Genomic DNA, 12070 nt, shown 5'->3' with positions numbered 1-12070 from the left:
GAAGGAGTTCGCCACCATCCTGGGGGCCCGGGTCACCTTAACCTCGAGATTCCACCCCCAAACTAATGGCCAGTGAGAGCGAATGAATCAGGAGCTGGGCGCCATGCTACACTGTGTGTGTGCCACAAACCCCTCTGCCTGGAGTGACCACCTCGCTTGGGTGGAGTACGGCCACAATAGCCACGTCTCCACTGCCACAGGTCAGTCTCCGTTTGAAGTCTCTATTGGATATCAGCCCTCCTTGTTCCCGCTCCAAACAGGTCCCATCACTTCCACGCCTCCGTTTCTTCGCCAGGCCCACCGTATGTGGGCGGCCACAAAGTCTGCCCTCCTACGTACCGCTGAGAAGAACCAGCGGCTGGCAGACCGGCATCGTCGCCCAGCGCCGACCTACTCCCCGGGGCAGATGGTCTGGTTGTCATCCAAGGACATGCCCCTCAAGGCGACGTTGAGGAAGTTCGCCCCAAGGTACCTTGGTCCATTCAAGATGGCGGCTGTTCCAAGCCCAGTGACCGTTCGCCTGGACCTCCCTCAATCGCTGAAGGTCCACCTCGTGTTCCATGTATCCCTGGTCAAGCCTGTGGTTTCCAGCCCCCTGTGTCTGGTGCCTGCTCCGTCGCCTCCTGCCCAGCTCTACAAGGGGGGGCTTTTTTATAAGGTTCGGCGGATCCTCGACTCACGCCCCCGGGGAAGGGGTGTGCAGTACTTGGTGGACTGGGAAGGATATGGTCCAGAGGAGCGGTCCTGGATACCTCGGTCCTACATTGAAGACCCCTCCCTCATTACTGACTTTGAGGCTTCCCGATCCACTGCAAGGACGCCGAGGGGCGTCCGTTGGGGGGGGGGGGGGCGTTCTGGGTTGGAAATGATGGTTTTGCAGCTAACTGTTGTTTACTTAGAGAAAACAGCATCAAACACAATCTGTCAGAATGTCTACCTCACCCGGTATAGAAGACCCCCTTTTTGGATCTGAAGTGTCAGGTGGAGATGGTTTCCTCCAGGCACGAGGTTGGTAGAAAAAACCTCTGGCACGACCAAATCGGTCCTGAGATGTCTCCTTGGGTCACTCGACTGGTGGAACTACTTGCGTCTTCAAGTCAATAACTCTGAAGGAGTTTTTGCGTCAGCTGGTTACAGGTGCGTTTATTCAAAGCTATTCTATCGGCATGACAGAACAGCTTGGCAGAGGATCAGGGCGGCCGTTCCCCTTTCCCCAGGATGGTGGTGGTTCACGAACTGAAGTGAAAGCTGCTGGAAGTTAGTTTACCAAAGTCCTCAGAACACGCCCTCTCAGAGCAAGAAAGCTTTGGTCATGAGTCAAAAAACATGTGATGGCAGTTACCCTTTACTCTGGATAAACTCTGTGTTAGATGGATAAGTGGAAGTTGACCTTCTGGTTACTGAACACACATTATCAACCATAATCATAATTATACCCAAAGCATAATAATTCATTTCAGTAATTAAAATACATTTATACTGAACCAAGTGATTATTTATGATGATTATAATAAACAGTAATAAAGTCAAAGAGTTTATTAATATTATTATTTAATTATTATCGTGACTTGAAGTGTCCTTCTTCTGGGACGGAACAGCAGCAGATAAAGGATGATATTCTTTAGACATCAGGGCTCCTGGGTTAATCTGTGGAGCTTAAAGTTACAGTCTGACCCAGCTTGACCCAGCTGGGAAAATGTGACCATTGTCACAAATCAGAGGCCCTTCATCACGCTACAACGCTCTAAGCAAGAGAAATAATTTGTAATTTGAAAACATGTAATTTGTCTAAAATGGTCATACTTCAGGAAACAAGCTGAGGAAGAGCCCTAATTAGATTAAAGGGTCAAGCAGAGGAAAATAACCTAAGTGTGATTATGAACAACTAAAGTATTTATATTTAGAAAACAGTAAGAAATAAATGACTGACAGGCTTAAAAACACTAGATGCACATGTTACTAGGTTATTCTTAAAATAATGTGACCATCAAAGAACATTTGTTAGACCATAGTGTAACATATCAAATCTAAGGGTCATGTAGGACAAGTGTCACCTTATAATGCTCGTCTAGCAAATAAGAAAAACAAACAATGATGAGCCAAGGGCAAGAGCTGCTCTCTTTGTTAAATAAAGAAGATAAGAAAGTCAGAGCTGGTAGGAGAGGCAGAATAAAGACTGAGCAAAACAACAGAAAATATTCATTAACCAATTAGGAAGGAGTTCAATAATACTTACACAAACATTTAATTGAGAATCGAGATAGATTGACTAACACAAAGTAAAGATATTTTGCATAACTTTTATATTCTTCATAACTTTTAAAGAACTAGATTCTTCAACTATACAGTTAATTTAACATCTTCATATAGAAGTAACTGATCATCAGTTAGACGTTACTGAAGTCATGAAAACTAAATCAAGTTTAGGTAACTTCAATAAATGGGGAGATTTGTTTACAAGACTCATTTGTTAGGAAAGTTTCAAGGTTATAAATGGACTTGGCCCATGGTTCGAGTGATAGTCTTTGACCTGTAAGATGTCTAATGTCATATGATAACAACACAATGGATAAAACCATGGTAACCTAGAAACCTATCAATCTCCAATAGATAATGTTCCTGATGATATCGGAGACCCTGCCCCTTTTGTCCCATGTGCCCAAAGTGCCCTTTTTGAGGTTTAATGATTTCTTTATATATATATATATATATTTTTTTTAAGAATTTTCTGTTTGTGCCCCCTCAACAATAACAAAAATAATAATTGATAAAATTTCTGTTTAATAAAGTTATATAGCTGGCGTGAGTCACGTGACCATACCGTCTCTTCCTCACGCCAGAGCGCACAGCCGGTTACAGCAAGCTGCAAGCACCCACGTTTTCTTCATGGCCGAGCGAGTGGTGCAGAGCTTTTAGGACATACATATTGATTAGGAGAAACGGACTAACACCGGTAATTAGGATGCACACTACTATACAAAGTTATCAGATTATTTTGTACATTATTAAGTTGTTTTGTGGCACTAGGTGTGTGATATATATTACTAGCTGGGTGTGTGTCTGTGGCTGGGTACCGATTCTGAACCTCAGTAGCTTTAGGATTAACCAAAAACATTCTGTACATAAATACTTGTACAAAAATATTTTTTCAATCTTAAATATTGGGAATTTGCCAATAAAATGTCGTTGTTAACTAGGTACCGCAAAGTTGCATTCCTATTGCTGCTGCGTGTCACGTGACTGGGGTCTCACACAGCCCTGCTTCTTGTTTACAGAATCACTTCCTGGTTCGCAGACTGATAAAACTTGAACAAATTCAAACTTTAGCTACCTTTTGTGAAAGGAAATGAGAAAAATACTAAAGGTAACATCCGTCACAAGTTTTGTGTTACAAAATATTCAGTCCTTGTCTGTAAATTCTGTCCAGCGTTTTAGGGAACATAGTTTTGTTTTAGATTTTAAGGTTTCTCAGCCCTTCTGGTGAGTTTTATAGTTCACTAATACTAAGCATATTCTCAAAATGTTGGAGTTTGTATTTGCTCTCTTTTTGAATGCATTGTATTAAAAACATTATGTTTATAGATGTACATTTAAAAAAAACTACTGTTTTCACAGCAAAATTATTTTATCTGTACAGTTCTCTGTTTTGCACAAAGTAGATAGTAAAACTGAATGAAAGCATAAACATTGTTTTATTCTTTATTTTTATTATAATTACTAAAGCACTATGATTACAATAGTATGGAAATTTTCTGGACCAGCATCATGAAGCTAATTTGTGGCCAAATTATATACAGTTAGTTTTCTGGAAAAGGAATGAAATGTCCCAGTATGTGTATGCATGAGTTTTATATGCATGAAAAAACATTTGTAAATTAGTTATGATATATCATTGTACAGACATGCCTCGTAAGGAGAGGAGGCGGAAGCAGCCACAGAAAGAGCTACATGAGGCAGCTAAAGGCAGTGGGTCCCTCACCAGCTGGATAAAAAAGAAGAGTACAGGTTAGTTGCATCACAGCAACAAGTGTAGAAACAATAATAAACACAACTGCAATGTTTTGATGGCAGAAAATGTTTTTTGTTAGCTACTTGATCATGGATTAGGTGCAAGACCTGTTAAATGTGAATAACTACATAATTCATTCATACAATAGCTAATTTTGCCTTGTTCTCAGATGGACAGCAAGTGGAGAGTGATAGATCACCTGAGGAGATTGAACACACACACACACACACACACACACACACACACAACTCTTTCTGTTTATATTTCTGTCACATTCTTATCGCTGACATAAACTCCTCTATTATCCACTAATGTTTAGATTTCCATTTATTTACCACAGGTGTTGTCTCAGATATTTCTGTCTTACAGTTGTAAGAGTTTTCACCAATTTTTGCCATTTTTTTATTATCTTACATAAATTTTGTAATTGACTAACATTTCTCCTCTGTTGGTTTTACTACCTACAGTCTGAGATCAACACAGCCTTGCCCTCCAGCATCATCAGCAGCAGCAAGAGGAGCGACCCTGCAACAGCTACATTGTACCCCATCATCAGGTAAAATAGGACAGCAATGGATCAGGAAGTGGAGCAGGTTGTCCAGTAATCGGAAGGTTGCAGGTTTGAGCCTGACTTTAATCAGAGATTGATGCTGTTGTGTCCTTGGGCAAGACACTTAACCTGCTTTGCCTGCTGGTGGTGGTCGGAGGGACTGGTGGCGCCTGTGCTCAGCAGCTTCACCTCTGTCAGTGCGCTCCAGAGCAGCTATGGCTACATCATAGCTCATCACCATCAGTGTGTTAATGTGTGTGTGTGTGTGTGTGTGTGAATTACTGATTGTGTTGTAATGTGCCTTGGGGGGTTGTAGAACCCTAAGAAGGCATTATACAAATACAGACCATTTACCAAAACAACTTACTTTTGCTTTACATTGTCCTTATGGTGTATATAATGATTCGCTTCCATTTTGAATTTCTAATAAATATGATTTGTTATTCAGCTGGGTATACTGTGGTTATGTCATGGTGTTTGAAAATATTATTCTGTGTGCCCCTTTTTAAATTTGAGCACCCGCCCCTTCAAAGGTCTCTGCACATCCCTGCCCAGCAGCAGGGGCGGATTTAGGACTGAAGAAGATCCGGGGCTTAACACACACGCACGCACACGCACACACACACGCACGCACGCGCGCACACACACACACACACACGACACGCACTAGTCAACATCATATATATTTGTCTTGTACCACATAATTTTTAATCTGAAGCTACATATTAAGCATTTTAGGGCAGAGTATTGTTCCTGTTAGTGTTTAGTGTGAGATGATAGTAAATATTCCCTTTCTTTCTCCAACAACTTTACCTGATAGTAAGCTAACTTTAGGCAAACCAGCAGCACAACAAATATTTTCTAATAAGACTCACAAACCTGAGTCAGCACCAGTCTCATCAAAGCTGGGGTTCTGTCGTTGTACTTTTGGTCTAAAAAACGTCCTTATGTCCATCTTCACTCATGCGTTTCAGGCAGAGAGTGTAGAAGAACCCGGCTGCTGAAGGGCTTCTTCTTCAGTGGTGGAGGCTCAGGCAGGCTGTATACAAACTACTGCCAGCTGCTCCCTCTCTGTTGGACTTTGGTACTGCATGTTACTTCCGCAATTTAGATCCGGGGCTTTTCATAGAACATCCGGGGCTTCAGCCCAAGTAGCCGGGCCTAACGCCGCCCCTGCCCAGCAGTCTCCTTTGTTTGGGTTACGATAAGGAAACAGTGGGATTTTGGCATGTGGCACTGTGAAATGTCCGAATCACACTCAGTCACATGAAAAAACATTTGAATCTTCAACATTTAAATCCCATTTCTAAAATAAATTTAGGTGTGTAACAAAGATTCAAACTTTATGTCAGGAACTGAACTCAGAAGACCCGTGAAGACGCCAACACAGTAAAAATATATTTTAAAAAAAGTCTTTATTTCAAGCAGGGTTACCAGATGGGTGAGGCTGGAGATAGAGTCAGAGACAGGCTAAGGTCAAAATGGCAGGCAGGATACAAGGCAGGGGTCAGGCAAAAAAACAAGGTCCAGACGCAAAGATCAGGCAGGGTGGATGGCTGGAGAACTACTGGCAAGGCTGTAATAATCTGGCATCTGTTGACTGGATGGCTGGTTCTTTTATAGCAGGGGAAGCAGGTGTACGGGATGAGGCTGATTACAGGAGCAGGTGAAATGAATGGAGCTGATTGAAGCAGACAGAGGTTGCTGGGGAAAACAGGGCTTGGCTGGAGCTTGGCGAGAGGACAAGGTGAGCTGAATGAGGAGGAAAGGACAAGGCAGATGAGGGTAAAGGATGGGAGTCATAACACTTTATCATATTTTCTGAGATCCAAATTATAAAATGTAGCCAATATCATACTGTCAGCCCTACAATAAATAAAACATTTGGTTGATGACAGCTGAAACAACATTCAAAGAACGGTTCGGAGCGAAAATGGCTATTTTGTTGCTAATTTGCAGGAAATATCTAGAAGAAATTAGCTAAGTGTCCTCAGAAATGTAGCTAGCTTTGTCACTAGGCGTTAGGAACAGCGACAAAGTGGCACTGCCTCTCTCTGCTGCTAAAGCTACAGATAGCAAATGCTACGGGCGATGCCTGAGCGTGAACGCGCATGAAGCAGCCTGCTCGACCCGAGCATCTCTCTTTTTCTGTGATTTTACAGAAAAACAGGCAATCACAGTAAAAATGCCAGGGCTCATTCTACAGGACCAGGGCATTGCAGGAGAATGTATGAAGAAGACATTTATTATTTCTATACATGCTTTGGCTGTCAGACTTCTATAATGCCCCTTTAAGTCAGTGCGCCCCAGGGCAGCTGTGGCTACATTGTAGCTCATCACCATCAGTGTGTGAATGTGTGTGTGTGAATGGATGAATGATACACTGTAGTGTAGAGTGCTTAGGAGTCCTTACTCTGAGAGGTGCTATACAAGTGCGGGTCATTTATCATTTAAGAATCAAATGGCTGTTAAGGTCTGTTAGGATATGTATGTTTTTCTCATACGACCTTGCTGTTTAACCCAGACACAGAGAAGCGTGAAACTCTGAGTTAAAGCATTTTAAAGTTCCCAATCTGAGAATACATGAAGAATTAAAACTATTAAAACTTTTTAAATGCAAATTCCATACAACAGCTTTAATCCACTGACTCATTTTAATTTTACATCCAGACAGTTTCTCCCCTTGTTCTGATCACATTGTCCGCTAATTGGAGATCTGAACAAGTTCCTACATTTGACAGACACCAGGAGATTCAGTTCATGACAACCAATATTTTTTAGAGTGTTCAAAATGCAGTTTTCGACTTCACCAGGTACTGCATACCAAATCTGTCACCCGGGTGTGATTGTCAATTGCTGAAACTCTCTTGTCTTACTTAAAAAGTCATACATGAAAAATTTGAAAAGAAAAAAAATAATAAATAAGGATATAAAACCTACCTACTTAGCTTTTTAGTGGGGCTCTCTTTTACTACCAAGTACTGATAAACAGTCAATTCCTCAAATTGAGGGGTTCCACTAAAACCCTTTCCCTTTCAGCCATTAAAAGTGACACAGTTTATATTTAAAATTATATTAGTCACCAGAATACCAGGAATTAAATATCTGCCAGTGCTTACCCCTATAATGCATGAATTATGAAATCTTCAACAATGATTTTTTTAACAATTATTTTCATTCATCTTCATGTGTGAATGAAACAAATTTCAACAAATATTTTTTGTAACATTTAATAAGTTGCAAATAATTTATTACATGTCCACCTCAGTAGACAGCGTGCATTCTGAACGTGAAATATGTTGGCTTGGCTTATTGAAGTCCAAATGGAGAGGCTCAAATGCAATAAAGTCTTCAACAGCTGTGCTTGATAGCAAAAAATGAATAAATAAATTACAATTTTGAGAACCTGTCCACTGTAATGACCATTTTGCATCAAGGAGTGAATTTTTCATCTTTATGTTCTAGTTAAGTTACCTTCAGGCCACAATCGATAAGACCTTATTAGCTAAGAGCACAGCAGCTGTTGTTTGGATTTTTTTATTTATTTATTTTTTTCAGTCTGGCTTTGCTCTCTCTCTCTGTTTCACATCTTCAACCCTTTCTTTCTCTCCACCGCTCTGTGCATCCACGTAACCATAGTACATTTGTAACACGTCAGCGGTTATCAAAATCATGTTTTCCATCAACCCTCCGATAATTTTCAGATCATTTCCCCATCTCCTGGATCCACACCTCCATCAATGTACAATATTTACTCAAAAGGTGTTTGTGAGTTCTTATTCCCCCATTATTAGATACCACACATACAAAGCAAATCCATACACTCTCTCATTCATTCAGACAACGGTTAAAGCAGACAACATTTAAGATAAACAAACAACAACAAAGATAACCAGAGTTGTGTTTCTATTCAAGGCTAAAATGCTCAGAAACCAATTTAACCTCTTAGTTATCACACCAGTCTATTCATTTATCTCTTTATCACACCAGAGTTGCGTTTATATTTCGGCTAAAATGCTTAAAAGCCAGGCCAATACAGCATTCCAGGAATCTGTTTATCTTTCTCTCTGCCGCTCTAGTGCATTTTCTTAACCATACCGATACAGCACTCGAGGAATCTGTTTAACAAGTCCCTTCCGGCAGACCAACCAATTTAACTCTTGGTCACCTAGGATTTTCTCTCGGTACCACAAGACAAAACGACAAAAAACAAACTTCTCACCAAATCTGTCCACTCAGGGCTTGAGTTTGTGGATCTGCATTCCTCCTAGCAACATTAAGACCCTCGCAGCGAAAAGTCAGCGCTGGAGGAGATTTAGGTTGTTGACATTTCTCCGGCATCGGCTCTTGGCGCCGCGAGGTGACGGGACCCCAGCTCTCGAAGGACCAAATTATGTTAGGGGTTTTATCAATATATATATTTATCAATAAACCCATTTCCTGCTGTCGAAGAGAAAAGGAGATACACAATAACTCAGAAATATAACCAAATCGCAATTTGTAGCAAAAGCACGAGGCAAATGCCCCGAGGTTCTGCTCACAGAGTTTATTTATTACAAAAGATAAGAAAGGAATGGGAGTGAGGTCATGTGTGTGTGCGTGTGTGTGAGAGAGAGAGTGTGTGTGTGTATGGGAAGTTACAAAGAGACAAGAATGTGCGTGTGTGTGTGTGTGTGTGTGTGTGTGTGTGCGTGCGTGCGTGTGTGTGTGTGTGTGTGTGTGTGTGTGTGTGTGTGTGTGTGTGTGTGTGTGTGTGTGTGTGTGTGTGTGTGCGTGCTTCAGGCATAAGGTGATACATTTGTTAATAGGATTAAAGTAATGAAATATAAAATTTCCATAACAAACTTCATCAAATGTGTTAAAAAATAGAAGCAAAAGTGCATCTCAGGGCGGCAGATACCCATCTCACACTTGTTTTCTGCTCCCAGTCTTGGTCAGGGTCTCAGGAGGCTCATGTCCATTCCAGAGGTCAAAGGGCGTGGGCCAACGCACACCATGCATGTTTCTGGATTATGGGATGGAAGGTGAGGTTTTCTCCCACCCACAAAGTAAGAAAACTCCACACAAAGGCTGCTGCTGAGATTTAAACCTGCAACCCTATTGCTGTGGGTCAACACCTGTCTCAGCCTCAACTCTGAGATTAGAGTCTGATCTGATGCCAAGTCTGCTGTGAAGAATGGATCCATGCTGCTACCCAGAGTAAAGGGATCCACTGCTGCTCTCCCTTATATGTAAATGCCCTGTAGTTGATATAGCGCCTTCTAGAGTCATCGAACCCCCCCAAGGCGCTGTACAACACAATCAGTCATTCAACCAGTCACACACACACATTCACACCCTGGTGGTGATGAGCTATTGTAGCCACAGCTGCCCTGGGGCACACTGACAAAGGCGAGTCTGCAGTACACAGGCGCCACCGGTCCCTCCGACCACCACCAGCCGGCAAGGTGGGTCAAGTGTCTTGCCTCTGCCACGGTCGCCCACATGTCACTCATAGATAATGCTAACACAAGCTAAGATATTGGGTCACTCAGAAATCATTCTTACCCCGGCTTTCCACAGGAGCCGTCAGCAGCACGTTACTGCAGCAGCACGTCATAGCTGCTGATAGGAACCGCTGTGGTCAACAGAACCTTTTCCACTGGAGCCGTCAGCAGCGCGAGTCGGCCGCGTCTCAGGAGCAGCATGTCGCGGCCTTTACGCGCCGGTTCTATTTTCTACGCGCGACGCCTCTGAAACGGGTCAAGTTTGACATTTTTGGGGAAGGAAAGACAGGAAATCGGACACGGAAATGGAGAGAAGCACCCGAGATTTTCAGAATAAAGAACGTACTGCCTTCCGGTTGCTTTACTTTAAAAAAGGTTACTAACTGTGCGTCCCCGTGAGAAGTTAACATCTAGCTAGCGGTCTCCTTTGTTTTTCAGGTCCGTATTGGCGATTATAAAACGGACAGAACATAAAACACAAACCACGTTGTAATTTTCTCCTGCTTGTTGTTGTGTTTACTGACGAAGTCACTCGTGTGACTTCGTGCTCGGTCGGTGACAGCTGCTCCCCTGCTGCTTCGCGTCTCGTGGGAAGGGCCGAGCAGCAGCTTACGCGAGCAAGACGTGCTGCTGCAGTAACGTGCTGCTGACGGCTCCGGTGGAAACCCGGGGTTATCAGTTCCAGTAAAATGCTGCAAGCTGCTGCTTGCCTGCTGAAACGGCTAGAATTGGCTCCTAGTTTTGAATTCATCATGTTTTACATTTCTTTTAAATGGTAAATATTTATTTCCTCTTGCTATAAGTTATTGTTGAAAGGAAAAACATATTTTAAGAAGTTTGAAATGAGACAGGCCATCACTGGAATCTCCGTCTACCACATAAGGCCATCTCTAGCCAGCAACAGGCACTTTTCAGAGCTTAAAGGTGTTGAAAATTTGTTTGATAATACATTTGCAATGGTCTTTAGGACGAATGAATGCTTTGCAAGTCGTACCCGGAGGGGAAGGGAGGAATCCTAGAAGTGCCTGTATCAGCACAGAGGAGAGGCAGAACACAGCAGGATTTGGAATAGAATAGACTTTATTAATCCCACAGAGGGGACATTTGCTTGCTACAGCAGCACATACACTTAGAGAAAATTATTAAGAAAAATAACAACATTACAGGTGAACACACAAAGGCAATAAGCTATTATTTTGACATCCACACACTAAAAACAACAAATAAAAGGAAACTTGTGTTTCCAGAACTATGCTCCTATTTCCTGGTATCTGAACATCTCACCTCTGATTGGCTAACAACAATGTGACTCTACCACTCAATCTTGTTTGCTCTGCCGTGTTGATGTTTAGCTCCAAAATTTTTTATTTTATTTTTTTTTTACCGTGTCCTGTCTGGCTGTGAAGCAAGCAGAATTGATGTCTGAATGCTGGTAACAAGCCTTACAGATTTATTCTCAGGTGGAGCATCAAAGCGTTTGCTTTTAATGTCACGCCTGATACTTAAAACTTTATTGTTATTGTTGTTGAATGCTTTGTAATTCCGACCAGACACGGAGACAGAGGTGAAAGAGAAAGGAAGAGAAAAGGTGGAGAGAGGGGAGGGGGGGGGGGGGTTCCACAAAAATAAACAATGAACAAGAGTCTGCTTCTAAACCTGCAGAAAAAGACAAAAAAAAAAAAACAAAAGGACACAAAAAAGGGACACAACAACAATACAACAAGATCTACCTATCACTGCGTCAACTTGATGAAAAAAAAACAAAAAAAAAACCCCTATATATATATATATATATATATATTAACATATATATATATATATATATATATATATATATATATATATATATATATATATATATATATATCAACATTGCTTAACTGAAGAATCACGATAATAAATCACAATGCATTAAGTGCCCCCCATAGTCTTAAGACCTGTGTTTAACGTGCCCAAGTCCATACTTTTGAGAGCACCATGTGAGCACCTGTGTGTGTACACGCGCTTGTTTATGTAAGGTTTCTC

The 12070-nt window shown here is 41.7% G+C and overlaps 1 long non-coding RNA gene across 1 annotated transcript in view; it reads right to left on the bottom strand.

The window, feature by feature from the left end:
* The window catches only part of LOC107390635 (uncharacterized), a 46478-nt gene extending 37391 nt beyond the window's left edge, over nucleotides 1-9087 (bottom strand). Inside the window, exon 1 of the long non-coding RNA XR_011520085.1 lies at nucleotides 8782-9087. This is a non-coding gene — a long non-coding RNA (uncharacterized lncRNA). The remainder of the gene's footprint in view (nucleotides 1-8781) is intronic.
* Between the last annotated feature and the right edge of the window lie 2983 nt (nucleotides 9088-12070).

Source organism: Nothobranchius furzeri, chromosome 3, assembly GCF_043380555.1.
Source record: "Nothobranchius furzeri strain GRZ-AD chromosome 3, NfurGRZ-RIMD1, whole genome shotgun sequence".
Classification (NCBI taxonomy): Eukaryota; Metazoa; Chordata; class Actinopteri; order Cyprinodontiformes; family Nothobranchiidae; genus Nothobranchius; species Nothobranchius furzeri.
The sequence above is the reverse complement of the archived record's forward strand: the minus strand, read 5'-3'. Positions and strand labels throughout refer to the sequence as shown.